This window comes from Miniopterus natalensis, chromosome 2, assembly GCF_054644295.1.
Source record: "Miniopterus natalensis isolate mMinNat1 chromosome 2, mMinNat1.hap1, whole genome shotgun sequence".
Taxonomy (NCBI): Eukaryota; Metazoa; Chordata; class Mammalia; order Chiroptera; family Miniopteridae; genus Miniopterus; species Miniopterus natalensis.
In genome coordinates this window covers 59,226,263-59,241,349 of record NC_142082.1, presented here as the reverse complement: position 1 = coordinate 59,241,349, position 15,087 = coordinate 59,226,263, and the positions used below count along the sequence as shown (strand labels likewise).

The 15,087-nt window shown below is 34.7% G+C and overlaps 1 protein-coding gene across 3 annotated transcripts in view; it reads right to left on the bottom strand.

Annotated features, from left to right (window-relative positions):
• The window catches only part of PCDH9 (protocadherin 9), an 839,859-nt gene that overhangs the window by 373,041 nt on the left and 451,731 nt on the right, over window positions 1-15,087 (bottom strand). The gene's annotated exons all lie outside the window — the stretch shown is intronic.

Genomic DNA, 15,087 nt, shown 5'->3' with positions numbered 1-15,087 from the left:
TTTTACTGAAGGTGGTCACAGTTCAACAGCAGTGTTTCCAATTGTCACAATATTTTTTAGGCAATATGAGCTAGGGTTTTTTTTTTTTTTTTTTTTTTTTAAGGAAGGAACCGGTCACTCTTGAAAAATCTTACTATAGAATGAGCATCTAGAGTTCAGAAAGGGAGGTACAAACTTGAAATGTGGTGACTTTACCAATAAGTTCTCAAAACAAACAAACAAACAAACAAAAACTAGAAAAAGTCTTTTCCTTTTCTTTAAATTATATACCTTATAATAAATATTTTGTTGTGTGAAATAAATTATCCATGTCTCCCATTATTGTCATATTGTACTCAATAAAATTGGTTGCTCTTTTGTAAAAAAAAAGAAAGAAAGAAGAAGAAAGAAAGAAAGAAAGAAAGAAAGAAAGAAAGAAAGAAAGAAAGAAAGAAAGAAAGAAAGAAAGAAAAAGAAAGAAAGAAAAAGAAAAAAAGAAAAGCTAAATCATAATTCTTTTAACTTTGCCCAAATTCCTCTGGAAACTTTCTGAATATTCTAATACATTAACAAGCATCTCTACCTCCTTTATTTTTTGATAGTGTTTACTCTCTGATTATTATTTCCTCATGTTATTCTCTATAGTTAAAGCCATTCTTTAAAACAAAGGAACTGAATTTCAATATATCAGGCTGAAGTATTTATCCAAATTTTATGGAATTAATGCTTAATAACCTGGAAATAAATACTATTATTTTTGTGTTTTACCAGGACAAGGTTTATATTAAATTTGGCTTTATTCTTTATGTTTATTATTCTTTCACCTATCTCCTTTCCTTCAATTCTTTTATATTTCCTTTTCAGATATCACCATTCAATACCTTTGCAAGAAATTTAAAATTTTGTCCAAATTAGTTTTAAAAATGTAATGATGAAGATTCATATTATAAGTCAGATGTAAATTCTAATTTTGGAACATTTAGATTAGTCATTCTTTCAAATGATCTCTGCAATGACATTACTTTTAAATATTTCTTGTTACTTTATAACTTCAAATATATTAACTATACTTCTTCCTGGCATTGCTTGGGAGGGCAATGTCAATATTTATCTCAGGGATACTTCTGGTTAGAAAATTTTCTGGCTGACCCAATTTTTTCTTATTGACATGTTCTTTTTTCACATATGCTCATCCATTCAATCAGCTAAACTCAGTGGTAGAATAATCCTGAAGCTAAAGAAGCTTAAGCTCCTCACTTGAACAAGTCTCTTCCAAAGGTCTGAGAAAAGACAAAACAACGTGTTCACATACATAGTAATGTGTTTTTATGAAACTTGCAAAAGTAAGGTATTTGTTTCTAAAAGGAGGTCTTCCAATATAAACTTTGGGCCCCTCCAACTTGAATCTGCTACTGATTATGGTTAATATTATAGTCTTAGCCTGGGAACCACTTTGTCATATGTTATGTGTATATTCTTATCTTAAAGCTTAAATTTCATAAAATTATCCTATCTTCTTTATTTTTATTTCTTAAGAACTCTTCAAGGTATTTTCCAGTTACACCATATGGCAACTTTAAAAATACCAAAAAGCTAAAATTTAAGCAGTGCAGGATATCTTTGTCATATGAATGCAACTTTGCTTCAGAGTTTTATTGTCCTCAATTTACTTACTGTCTATTTCAATGATCCTAATATTTACATGACATATTTCAGTCCTGCAAAGTTTTATAATCAGCTTGCAGTTAGTTTTTGTGTCATTCTTTCCTCAAATTTGTAAATATTCTTTATTGTGGTATCTTCTAAGTAGGTATATATACTGATATTAGTGTCAATTTTACCTAGACCTGATGCTCACACCAAGAATCCAGATGACTCCAGCATGCTGACTACCTGCCTTACTATACCTGCCCTTGGCCTGGGTTGAATATTGTTGTGATCACCCAGGGAGCTTTACTGTTTGGTTTCAGAACCAGAGAGCTAGAGTACCAAAAACACCCAGAAGCGACCCAGTGAGGGGCAGACACTCCAGTTGCAGGATCCCATCAGGGAGGATTCTGTACTCTGCTCTTGCTACCAGGGCCTTCTCCCCAGAAGTGACTCCAACCTAACTCTCCAGAGCTATGCCAGTCGATCCTTGTGCGAATTGGAGGGTTCTTCTGATCAAGCAATCCTCTCAGGGCATGCCAGTGTTCAGGGCTGAATCTGGCCTCTCCTGACCTGGAGACTCCAGGCAGGGGGGGCCCTGGGGAAACCTGGAGACTTCAGCCACTCTCCATCTTCGGGCTTCAGCTATAGTGAAGTTGTTTGGCATCAGAATGCAAATAACATAATAACTTAAAAATGATCCTAGACCTTTTTCTGAGCAACAGCAGTGAAGTTGGTCAGCAAGAACATAATTAACAACAAACAGCTCGGCAGTTCAACAAAAAAAGGAGACATCTGAGGACCTAAGTTCTAATGGAATCCTCCGTCTCCTAGGTTTGCCCCAAGTTTCAAGTTAATTCCTAATTATCTAGACACCGTGTTGGAGCTCTTTGGGATTTTAGAAATCTTTCTGTCCTGCTTTCTATTGATTGTAAACATGGAACACTTACAATGTTCTGTAAACTCTTGGAGAGAAGGGATTAGGGGATCAGGATGAAGGGCTGCTGTGTGGAACTGTATCTGGCCATCAATAAAATGTGATGTTCAGACATCAAAAAAAAAAAAAAGGGGGGGGGCTCGGGGCACAGTAATTAGATTTGAATGATGTTATGGTGCTGAAAAAAGGAAAAATAATTGTCTTCTCACCATTGAATTTACTTAAAATATGCTTAGGGTCAAAACACTCTGGAAAGAAATATTTTAATTGCATTTTCTATATGGGTAAATTGGGCTCATATAATTAGCAAAATTAAAAGGTAAGTATGAGAGCTAGAACTCATATTTAGCTTATTTACTTTAAGATCCATTCAAGCTAGGAGGGAAGATACTGAATCTAGAGTGCTTTCATATATGTTGTGTTATTTATACTTCACAAAAATCTGGTTGTGTCAATTTTTTGTAGGTGTTCAAATTGAGGTTCTGAAAGTTAAATCACCTTTAAAAATATCCCTTCTATAGCCCGCTGAGGTGAGACTTTAACCCAGATACAGTTGAATCTGGTTCTATAGTCCATTACACCATGCTGCTTGAAAAATAACTCATGTTTATGCGTATATCTTCAATTATGAATAACAATTAAAAGATAATAAAACATTTCTATTATTGTCTTAAAATTGTTCAGTGCTAAAAGACAAAAGGAGGTATGAAAGCCATAGTCGGAGGATCATTTCTAGCAAGCTTATGGTTAAGCTGCCATGAGAATTATAAGCAATTGCAGAGGGGACACCACTAATAGTTTCGATGATTCAAACTTTGCAATGAGATAAAAGCACCCAAAAAAGTTGGTCCCCAAAACAGAAGGCAGATTTAAGCATATCCTATGTGGATAGAGGTCTGAGTTTAAGCACAGCATGTAAAAGAAAGAGTTTTAGTATTTTCCTGAGAGGATTTATCTGTTTTTAATTTATTTTCAAAATTTTATTTTTGTTTAAAATATTACAGATGTCACTTTTTCGAGAGAATTTATTTTTATCTTCCCGAAGCCTTAGTAGTACCTGACTGGAATAATGAAGCAGCTGCCCTAGACCATGGGTATGGGACTGTTTCAGGTGCCAGCTCAGATATTAGCTAACACAAACTCCAACTTATGGGCAGGTAATAAAGAAGGTAGTTATTTCCTGTCTGTAGGTTTTGTTTTTATCTAAATGTTTAAAACTTTGTTAATATGGCATAACTTTTATTTTCTTCTCTTTAAAGAGAAATCCATTCTATAATGTAGATTTCAATAATAAATTCTTCAGGAGTAGTAAAATTTGGAAGGGTGATTTAATACACCACAATCTGGTCCTGGAGATAGCTGCACACGGGCTTCAAATCCCACCTGTGTAGCTAGGTGGCCTTAGACAAGTCTTTAATATCCTTAGGTTTCTTCAAATGCTAATATTATGGATTAGATGTGAACATAAAGCTTGATAACTGTTCAATATAAAGGGATGATAGTAATGAAGAAAACAGCTAAACATCTGTATCACTTTTGTTTAAACAAATAATTTGAAGATTCTAGACCTTTCTCTAAATAGCTATAGTGAAGTTGTTTGGCATTAGAATGCAAATAATATAATAACTTAAAAATGATTCTAGATCTTTTTCTGAGCAACTGCAGTGAAGTTGGTCAGCAAGAAAATAATTAACAAATAAAGGGACAAGGGTTGATGGGAGCACTGATGGTTTATGAAAAAACAGCATGGCAGTTGAACAGAATAAAGAGACATCTGAGGATCTACGTTCTAATTGAAACTTCCTTCTCCATGGTTGGCCTCAAGTTTCAAGTTAATGCCTAATTATCTAGACACCATGTTTGAGCTCTTAGGAGACCTGAAGCAAAAATGGGAAAGGTCGATATTAAATGTTGTTAAATAGTTTTGATTTAGGATCTTTTCTAGATTTCATTAAAAGTATTTACATTAGACAATATAAAAAGAAAGAAAAAAACATTTATTTAGGGATACAGCCCCAGAAGTTTTTGTTATTTTTACCAGTAGTTATTTTAAAAAATTGAGAACACCAACATTTTTTTTCTTCCAAGAACCACTAGGTTTCTAATTAAATGCCATATATATCACACAAATTTCTGCAACAAAATGCAAAGTTTAAGGAGTGCAGGGAGCACATCGGCAGGAGACCTAAATATTAAATACATTCTGTGCAATGATTTTTAACTTTCAGATGCCAATCATAACAACAAAAACCTGAAAGCATTAAGTGAAATTATGATAGCAATGAATTCTGGCACATAATAAAGCACAAAAGAGAAAATTATAATGAGAGTAATTAATGAATATAATAATAACTTGATCATTGTATGTTCTGGGCCCAAAAGTACAAGTGGTATTGTGGATATACATAGTAAAAAAAATTGGTATGGTGGAGTAAGATAAATAGCAATAAATGAGTTCATAATATCTGTGGACCTACACTGAATGCAACTATGTATAAGAGTTAGAGTTACTGTCATACACATGAATAATCCATTTATGCAGAAGGTTCCAAATGTTATGGGTTTGTAACCATTAGTGTTAATTTAACAAAAAAATATTGTACACAGGAAGTTCAAGTGCTTTCAGTGAAATATGTATCTATAATCCTGCTGTTATATGGGCTGTGCTGAATATATTTTACTAATTTGGGCATAAATATACTGCAATATGAAGGAACAATGGAATGAAGTTATGTTTCCTGAAGTGCGGTCCTCATATTACCAAGTCTCACAAAGTGTACTATGGACAAGTGCACTGAGATCAAATGTATTTGGAAATTCAGCACATATTCCCATCTTGGACTTCATAATGCTCATTGGCATATTAAAGTCTCTATTTAGTCCTGCAGTAATGATGTCTGTTTTTATTTAATCAACTGTGTTTTGAATCACCTGTTGACATTTAAAGGATGCACCAATATGCTTTGGGAAGTGCTGATCTACATTATATAAACTCTTCGAGTATATTTATGTTAGATTTTGGATATTTTAGTGTTTTTTCTTATTATAATGTGACATGTGGTACCCCACAACTGTATCCTGATTCAGATAAAAACTCCTGGAATTTATAGAGCAATGCACATTTTTAGAAAACTCACAATGCATTTACTGCTGAAGTATTAGCAGTTACTGTGTATCTGAAATCAGTGACCCTCATGTCATGGCTAGATTTCTCACAACCAATATCTTTTACACATAGTCTGTAAGTAAAACTCTCGTATTTTTCTGAAAATATTGATGTCTTTTTTTAATTATGCCCTTTTATATTCTTCTCTTACAGTGCTGCTCTCAATCTACCTCAAGTGCTAAAAAAATCTCATATCTCTCTGAATATCCAATGTTAGCTTTCAAATTATAAGCTTACTGTGGTTTCTAATTATGAACAGACACCCAAAGGGACACATAGTCTGTTTCCTCTTATTTGGATGTAATTTATCTTTAGCCATTTTCCAAATATACTTGCTCTAGGAAGACTTAATATCCATCCAACTTTCTGCAGTACTTAGGATAACCTAGATAATCACAGAAATTTCCTAGTACTGTTATCAGTGTGTAGATAACGTCATAATAAGGCGTAAGTGTTGCTTGCACATTCTTAAAACTAAGTCTATATATCAGATAGTCTATATATTTAGTATACTATATACTCAGGTAGATGTGAGTACACCAAGTTAGAGTATGTTACACAATAATTATATAAGCTCTTTGAGTGTATTTATATAGAATAAGATGTGTTTAATGTTTTGCTTTTGGCAATAATAATAGCTAGTATTTATTATCTTATTCAATGTGGTAGGTTCAATTATCCCTACCTTACAAATGTTAAAACTAAATCTCAAAGAGATTGAGCATATTGTTCTAACTTAAAAAATTAGTGTTGGAGACAGACTTCTTTAGAAGCCATGACAAATTGTAGTGTCCCACCCTGTCTTCCTCTCCAACAATTATTAAATGGACAAAGTTGGTTTAGGTAGGCCAAGAAGAGTCCCTTCCCTCTGAAATTCTCCTATGAGAGCAATTTGTGTCTCAGTGTCTGCTGAGTTTCTGAATGTGTGATTTGTGGGACAGATGTTCTGTTCCTTGTAGAGAAAAACAAGTGAAAGAAGGAAGATAAGACAAATGGGATGAGAGACAATAAAAGGCTCTTATTTCTGACTCTTGTGAATTGCTGTTCTAATTTCTGTTCTAGTGTTGTAAGGTGCACCCAGACATTCTCATAAGTCCCCTCCCAATCTTATTATTGGCTTACGTAATTTGACATTGCTTTCTATTATCTGGAACCAGGTATTTCCAACTAATATTCTAAGCCTGCCTGATTCTTTGCCCTATATGATGTGGCCTTCCCTTTAACTTTAGGATCCATGTGTAACATCTCATAGAAAAGAAATCATTCTTGATTAAATGGACACTCATTTCTAATTAAAATTTTTAAAGAAAATCTTCAATAAGGGAACAGCATTAGATTTTACAAACTCAGGAAAATGGTATAAGACTATTTTACTAAAAGATCTGCATGCTTTTAATACAACTGTAAATGAGAGTTATCTCAGCGCTCTACTTAAAAATTCAATTGTAAATAAAGTCAAGTAGTTAAGCAACTTATTGACCGTGGTTTAAAGTAGGGAGTTCACTTGGAAGCAGATGGGCTAAAGAAGGAAGGAGCAGGGCATAATCATAAATCATAACAGAGGAAGACAAAGGGCAAGGAAGCAAGACAAGGAGGGTAAAAGAAGCTGGATAACAAAAGATTTAAGCAGAAGCAAAAGAGAAGGGGGTAAAAGGAAGGGCATGGTAATAAAAGGAAGGATAGGGTTGCCAACATGATGCATCATGCCCGGAATTCTAATGAAAATCTGCAGCACTGGAGAGCACAAAGCTAAGGAGAAACAGTGAAAGGCCACACAACAGTTGGACAGTTTTTAAAGGTAGCATTGTGCCAGAAGGCTGGTAGCAAGCCTCACCCCACAGAGAGTCCTTTAAAGTACATGGCTTTGCTTAATTGAAAGTTATTCTTTAAAAGAAGGCCACAGGTTTAGGGAAGAAAAACCTGACAACAGAAGGCAATGAAAGAAGAAAAGAGTGAAAGAAAAAGTGTGCAAAATTATAATAATGGCAGTGCTAATCAATTATGATGCTGACAGTGCTCAAAATTTTTCCCTTTAAAAAAACCACCTGATTCTTTCCAAATGACCTTGACTTATAGCTAAGGTATCTCCATAAAATAATCTAATACTTAAGATTTATACACAATGTATTTGAATATTTTTACTACAGATTATTTAAACAAGTCAACAACAATATTTAAGTTAGCTATGTCCTTGCAGAGAGGAGTTAAATTGGGATCAGAAGCACCATTGGAAACATACAAAAGCACAGGGCTTGAAATTGCCACTAGGAGTCATGAAAACCATTCCCCTGCCTCATCCAGTAGAACAACAAAATAGTTCAATACACAATGACATGACTGTAAATCCTTACATTTCCATTCTTATCTTTTCTATCCACATTTACTTTCAGGGTCATCTTATCTAGTGTGAGAGATTGAATATGCAATCAGACAATGGCCAGACAAGACATGAGAATAGAATTCTGACCCACATAAGATATCCAGAAAAAGAAACCACAATTTCTGAAGCAATTGTTCCAGAAAGGTCAGACTTTGTCAACAAATGCTTGCTATTTCGCCAATTCCCCTTTCCCTTCCAACTAAGTATCAAACAGAGAAAGTCAAAAAGCCTCCCTGATGTAAGGAGGCTCCACTTCTGGTTAGCACACATCCAGCTTTCCTATTCCAATGACCTCCTATCTGAGCATGTCTGAAGTCTTCCTTGTTTTGTTTGTCCCCATTGTAAAACTTTCCCACTCCCCAATTTGCCTTGAAGTCTGCCAAACACAAGTGATGGTGACTGACTTCCTTGATATCATAAGCTCTGAATTAATAGCCTCTCTTTGTTCTCATTTGGGTGGTCTTTGTGTATTTCTACAAATGCCTGAAATTAAGATGCTATGTAGATGCTAATAACTTCCAGTATTATACCTCTTGCCCAGATTTTTCTCCTCATTGTCTGGCTTTCTCCATAACATCCATATGTAAAACTGTAATGAGTTTGTTAAAGTTAACAAAAAAATCACAAACCCCCACTCCCTAAAGCTTCACCATTCTAATTTCTTAAGTCCACTATCTGGACGTAATGCCTCATTTCTTTCATGCTCACATGCCTTGCATCTAATTCAATACCAAGTTCTGTAGGCTCAACCTCCAAAAGATATCCGGACTCTGATAAAAATGCATCATTTTACCATTACCAACTTGTTGATCGGCCAAGCTATCATCACCTCTCATCCAAAGAACTGTAATAGCCTTTTAATTGATTTTCCTTCTCTACCCTTGACCTCCTGTTTCCTATCAAAACCACATCCAGAGTGATCCTTTTAAAGTGCCAATCAATTTGGCATTTCTCCTCTTTCTCACTCAGAATGAATGTCAAAGTTTCAAATTTTCTACAAGGTCCTATAGGGTCTGGTCCCCAACACCCTCTTTCCCCCAGTTACCTCCCAGCCACAGCTGTTTGGAATGTGATAGCTATCTCTCCAAAGACGAGCAGTAGTCCCTGGGTCAGGTTTTTAAAAAATGTTAAAGAATAAATTTTACAACAGAATATTACCCATGACTCATATAAGCATAAAATGAACCTGTCAAATATTTTATTTAGCTCCTTAATTAACATGGAAATCAGTAATATGTTACCACTTGTTCAAAGGAGATAAATATTAGGGCATAAGGGATTCTGAAATAAGTCTGCAATATATGTAGAACAGAAGTATTCACAGTCCACCACAATTAATTTCCCATATGTAATGACCATTTCTATTATTATTCCTTTTCTACAACCTCCAGAGCTTTAAAATAGCCCAATAAAATGAATTGCAGAAATAATAAATAATTTAGATGAGTGAGCTAGATAAGATACCTCCTAATCTTTAACCTCTTTTTAAATGTAAACATTTTCTTAAAGTTTCTTCATCTTTATTGTTGAAAATATTACACATGTCTCCTTTTTACCCCCATTGATCTCATCCCACCCTGCATCCACCCCACCCCCAGACCAACATCTGTGTCCATGGGTTATGCTTATAAACATATAAATTCTTTGATTAATCTCTCCCCACCCACACCCCCCTCCCCACCTTCTCTCCGAGATGCCTCAGTCTATTCCATGCTTCTGTGTCTCTGGATCCATTTTGTTCATCAGGTTATTTTGTTTATTATATTCTGCACATAAGTGAGACCATGTGATATTGTCTTTCTCTGATTGGCTTATTTCACTTAGCATAGTACTCTCCAGTTCCCTCCATGCTGTTTTTAAACTTTTCCTGGTAAACGGGATACAGAGAGAGAAGGGAAGGGGAGGGGAGGAGAGAGGAGAGGAGAGGAGAAAGAGAAAGAATAGAAAAGGAATGTGTGTGTGTGATAGAAGGGGGTTGTTTTTTATTATTGTAAAATTTGAAATAACATGAACAAGGTTATACAAGTTGAAACTGATACCATTATAACAACCAGCTTATTAAATAATAGGAAAGGAGTAAAGGGGAGACTAGATAAGATAGGCATGCCATTTGCACAGCTTTGCCAGGAAGCTGCAGTTAACATTCTCTAAGTCCCTTCCCCTCAGATGGCTGTGGGGAAGGGACTGGATAATAGATGCAAACCCAGTAAGGTCTGGGTGACATGGGAAGATGCTTATCTGTCAGTCACACCAGGGAGCAAGTAGGTGGCCAGAAGAGGTGTGGCCACTACAAGGGCATGAAATCTGAGATACTTAACTCTTGAACAAAGGAGTGCTAGCTCTAGCTCTCTCTCTCTCTCTCTCTCTCTCTCTCTGTCTCGCTGCTAGTGCCTGACTCCTGTTGCAGGGGGCATGCTCCCCTGCATTCACCCACGTGGCTCACAGCCATGTGGGACCCACACAATGTACTGATGGACTTTAACTAACCGGATGCTACATCAGAACCAGCTTCACCGTGAAATGGACACTTTGGAAGCTGGCTCTACTTTTGGCTCTGCTAAAGCCCCAGCTGCATCTTTTTCAGGACTGGGTTAAGGGTCTTGGGACTTTGAAACCCAAAAATATAATTCCATGCCAACGAAAACCATTCATTCTCCTGTGGGTGCCTCTGGAAATATTTATTTCAGTGGTACCCCAAGAGTCCCACTCCCACTAGTGTCAGGGAAATTGGACCCACTGGTTTCTCCTGCAACAATACTAGGCCTGAAAGTGAAAGGATATATTCTGAAAAAACAGAAAACAGACTGAGGAAATAGAGGTAAGCCAAAGGAGGCTTGGCAAAGTCTTTAAGGTAGTGAAAACTTGCATGATGTAAAAGACAAAGCAATTAGATAATAAAAGAAATCTACCATTATAGTAAGAAAGATGGAAAAGCAAATGAATCTCTTTAAAGCATAACATTATGGTGAGGACCCACAAAAGCTTGCCACTCTAGTCCCTAGAGGTACATTTGAGTTACTGAGTCTCTCGTGGTTATGAAAATACACTCCCATCTCTGTGAGAATCAGCTGTTCGAAGAATTGGTTGAGATTTTTGCTCCAGCCATTCCCAAAATTATTTTAAAATAATCTTGCAAGACTTGAGGTAGCTTGAATTGATATCCCTGATCCTGCAAACCAAAGACTCTAAATACAGCACTATTCCTGTTGATATTCAATTTCTAGCACAACTTTGGTAGATGATATAAATATGTAGATATAGATGATATATAAGATATATATAGATATAGATGATATAGATATAAAGATAAAGCTATAGATGTAGATATGGATATGATATGGATAGATATAGATATATAGATATAAATATAGGTATAAATATAGATTTAGATATAGATAGGTACAGATATGACAGGCAAGCTGAAGCATTCTCTTCTTCTCTCTCCTCTCATTTTACCTTTTCCTTTCTCTTCCAAAAATGGTGCTTGATGTTGAAATTAATATAAACTGGGTACAAAATGAAAAGCATTCCTATGGTTCACTTTTTTCCAGTGGGATACCAGTATTGGGGAATGTTTCTTTGTAAGTGAATTTAAAGAATTTTAAGAGTTATATAATCTTAGAGACTATAAAACTGCTAGTAGTTGGGTTTCTAGACACTTCTAAAATATTAGTGGTGGCAAAGAACTCATTTTGAAAGCTAGGCATTTTATTTACTGACAGAAGTCTTGTAAATTTATTTTACATATTTTAAAATATGTCTCTACATAATTTTTTACATTAATTCAAAATGTACCTCCTCATAATTCCTACTTAATCACCCAGAGTAATAATAAAGAAATGTAATTCTTTCTTTTACTTGTTAAGTCCTTCAACTTAGAATTACTGTCTTTTCTAAAGCATCTCAGTTCAGTTTACTTTATATTATATGGTATTCATACAATGCACTATTTTAGTTGTAATGTTGTGTTCATGACCCCAATATGAAGATATGTCAATTATTGAAACCTAGAAGCTTCATTAAAAATGTTCGCTTTTAATTTGAATTTTGATATTTTCTCTCTGCTCCTGTCTCTATCTCTCTGTGTGTGTGTGTGTGTGTCTTTCTGTTGTCATATTATAGTGTTATTGCTTAAGGAATAATAATTAATTCAATTCTCTATTTTTTAAATACTTTTCAAGCTAAATCTTGCTCATTTTTATGTTGTGTGGTGTTGTGTGGTTGATTCTTTGTTTAAAGTTTGGTCATTTATATTTATGCTGTTAAGGTATCTTTTAAGTTTGATTTTTTGTTCAACATATACATTATTAATCTTTAAACTGTTTTTTACTAATTAAGAAGGTATCACAGGGGAGCATCTTCAACTTGATAAAGATTATAACAAAAATCCTACAGCTAATATCATTCTTAATGGTGAGACCCATATAGCTTTCCCACTAAGAGGAGGTACATGGCAAGGATGTCCCCTTTCACCACTTCTTTTCAACATCATTCTAGAAGTCTTGCTTATGCAGTAAGCAGTAAAAGGAAGTAAAGGTTTTGAGGAGGAAGAAAAATAAAACTGTCCTTGTTCACAGATACCACTTTCAAATGCCATTTATTCACTGATGATATCTCTTCTGAACTCTCAAAATATAAATTTAACTATTTCACAGACTTGAGTGTCTATGTAATTTACAGCTGGGTGTCCTGGAAATCTTTAACGTTCATCATGCCTAAAAGTGGACCCCACATCTTATTCTGAAATCTATGGCTCTTCTTGTGTTCCTTTGATGAATGAAATAAGACAGTGTCACACCCTTCCCAGGCATATAATACCCAAATTTAAACCCTGCTAGACATCTTTTATACATTTCCCTCTGACTCAGAATTCATCACAACTTTCCCTTGTCTCAGGCTCTCATCGTTTCACACCAGTGTTAGTACAATAGACAATTAACTGCACTCCTTGCTTTTAGTCATGTGTACGGATGTGACTAAGTATGCATTTTTTTAAAAAAAATCACTATTTTTCTCTTACCAGAGACTTTTGGATAAAATGCAATCAATCTGTGTTATTCCCCTATTTAACAATCCTCAAACCTTCCCCTTGAATTCAGTAGAGAATCCAAACTTTTTACAATATTAGGCAAAGTACCTGGTGATTGTTTCAACCTTTATTTTCTGCTGCCTACCCCTCACCTCCAACTTCTGCACACTTGCCTTCCTGCCACATTGAACGTTTGCTATTTATTCTTGTTACCAACTTACATTGCTATAGCTGCTTCTTTTGTCAGAGAAAATTATTTCAACCATCTATGAGACCAATCTTTCTTGGCCAACTCTTCTTTTTTTAAGGTCGAAGTCCTCCATGAAGCCTTTCCTGGAACTTCCTGACTTTTCATGCACTGATGGTCCTCTGTGCCAACCAAAATTTTAGCACTTACCACAATGTGCTAAAAGTAAGTCAGACCCTTTCCATGCCTGACTTGCTAAGTAGACTAATGAATATTTGAAAGCAGGAAACATGGTACCTATTCCATCTCTGTCCTTTGATCTCAAAGTATACATGTTTTAGAAAAGTTTTCTGAATGATTGTCAAACCCTTGTTTTGTGTTTATTTTATTCTTTCACCTATTTCACAAACTACAGTGGACCCGTCTTTCTATTGTATATTTTCTGTAGAGATTTGGTATTCTGTATGTTCTACAAAATTCGAATTAACTATTTAGTTCTCCTGACAGTATCTTATGTAGTCATCCATTTTTAAAAAATTTTTTTTCACATGCTGGAAATTTTCTTCTTTTGTTTTTACTTTTAAAACTAAAGATACCGAGAACACTTTTTGTCATTTAAAATATTTAATATTCCTACATTTTCATATCACATTTGTAAATTTTATAATTAAAACTGATCTTTATTTTAAACTTCTATTGCATAAGTGTTTGTGAAAACACTTGGACAACATTCTTAGAAACATCTGCTTCTCCTCTTACTCTAGTTAATTACTACACTATTGGCAGATCTTAGCCCAAGCACCTCTTCTTATAGAAATATTACCTGCCTTTAATTTCACCTGGATTCCTCTCATATAGGCTCTTAGGACACTATGCACCTCTTCTTTACGTCAGTTATCACAGTCACAACTGTGTAGTTGTATGATTACTATTCTCCACACTCTATGAGGAAAGGGGTATATGTGTATCTTACCTCTCAAAGAACGAATCAATGTAACTCCAAAGAGGTATATAGTTAAATGTAATTCAATAAAAATTTCTATGCTTAGAAAAGAATCTTCCAAGAGAATGACCGGTACTTTTTCAAGTCTATGGAAGAGGAAATGGTAGCAATCAGAGGAATAAACCCTAGTAGAGCTTTACTTGCTTTGAAAAGTTTTAGATATTGAAATAGCTCACTAAGGAAGTTAATGGAATTTCTTCTGTACAAGCATCATAGTTATATATAGGATTGCTATTGAAGTCAGAGTTTGTATCCAATTTGTGTTTAAATATGGCTCTAGTGAAAACAGAGAAGATGGCTTTTTAGGGTTATTTTTAGCTTTTAGATTTTGAATCCATATTATTTTACTTATCATTATGGAGTTCTTGCATCACATGCTCAGATAATGCTCTATATTGTTTCATTAGCTTAATAAAATAAAACTTTTGTTTCCTATTTAATAAAAATGTAAATTATCTGTACAATATTAAATTTATAAATGTGTTTGCCAAGCAACAACATGATGGATTATAGTCCCACTGAATATTCAATATGAGCTCTTGCACGAGAAAGAAAAGGAAATTCACTCTGAACTGAATTGAGATAAACATATCTCATAAAGAAATCAAGTTTCAATAATTCACAAGCCGTGAAACCCAAAGAAAATCAAAGGCGATCTGTTATAAATGCCATAGCCAAAACCCAAACTAGTATTATCATAATATTAAATTATATGTCCTATTTATCAACAGATTTCTCTTCCACACCTTTCTTGAAAAC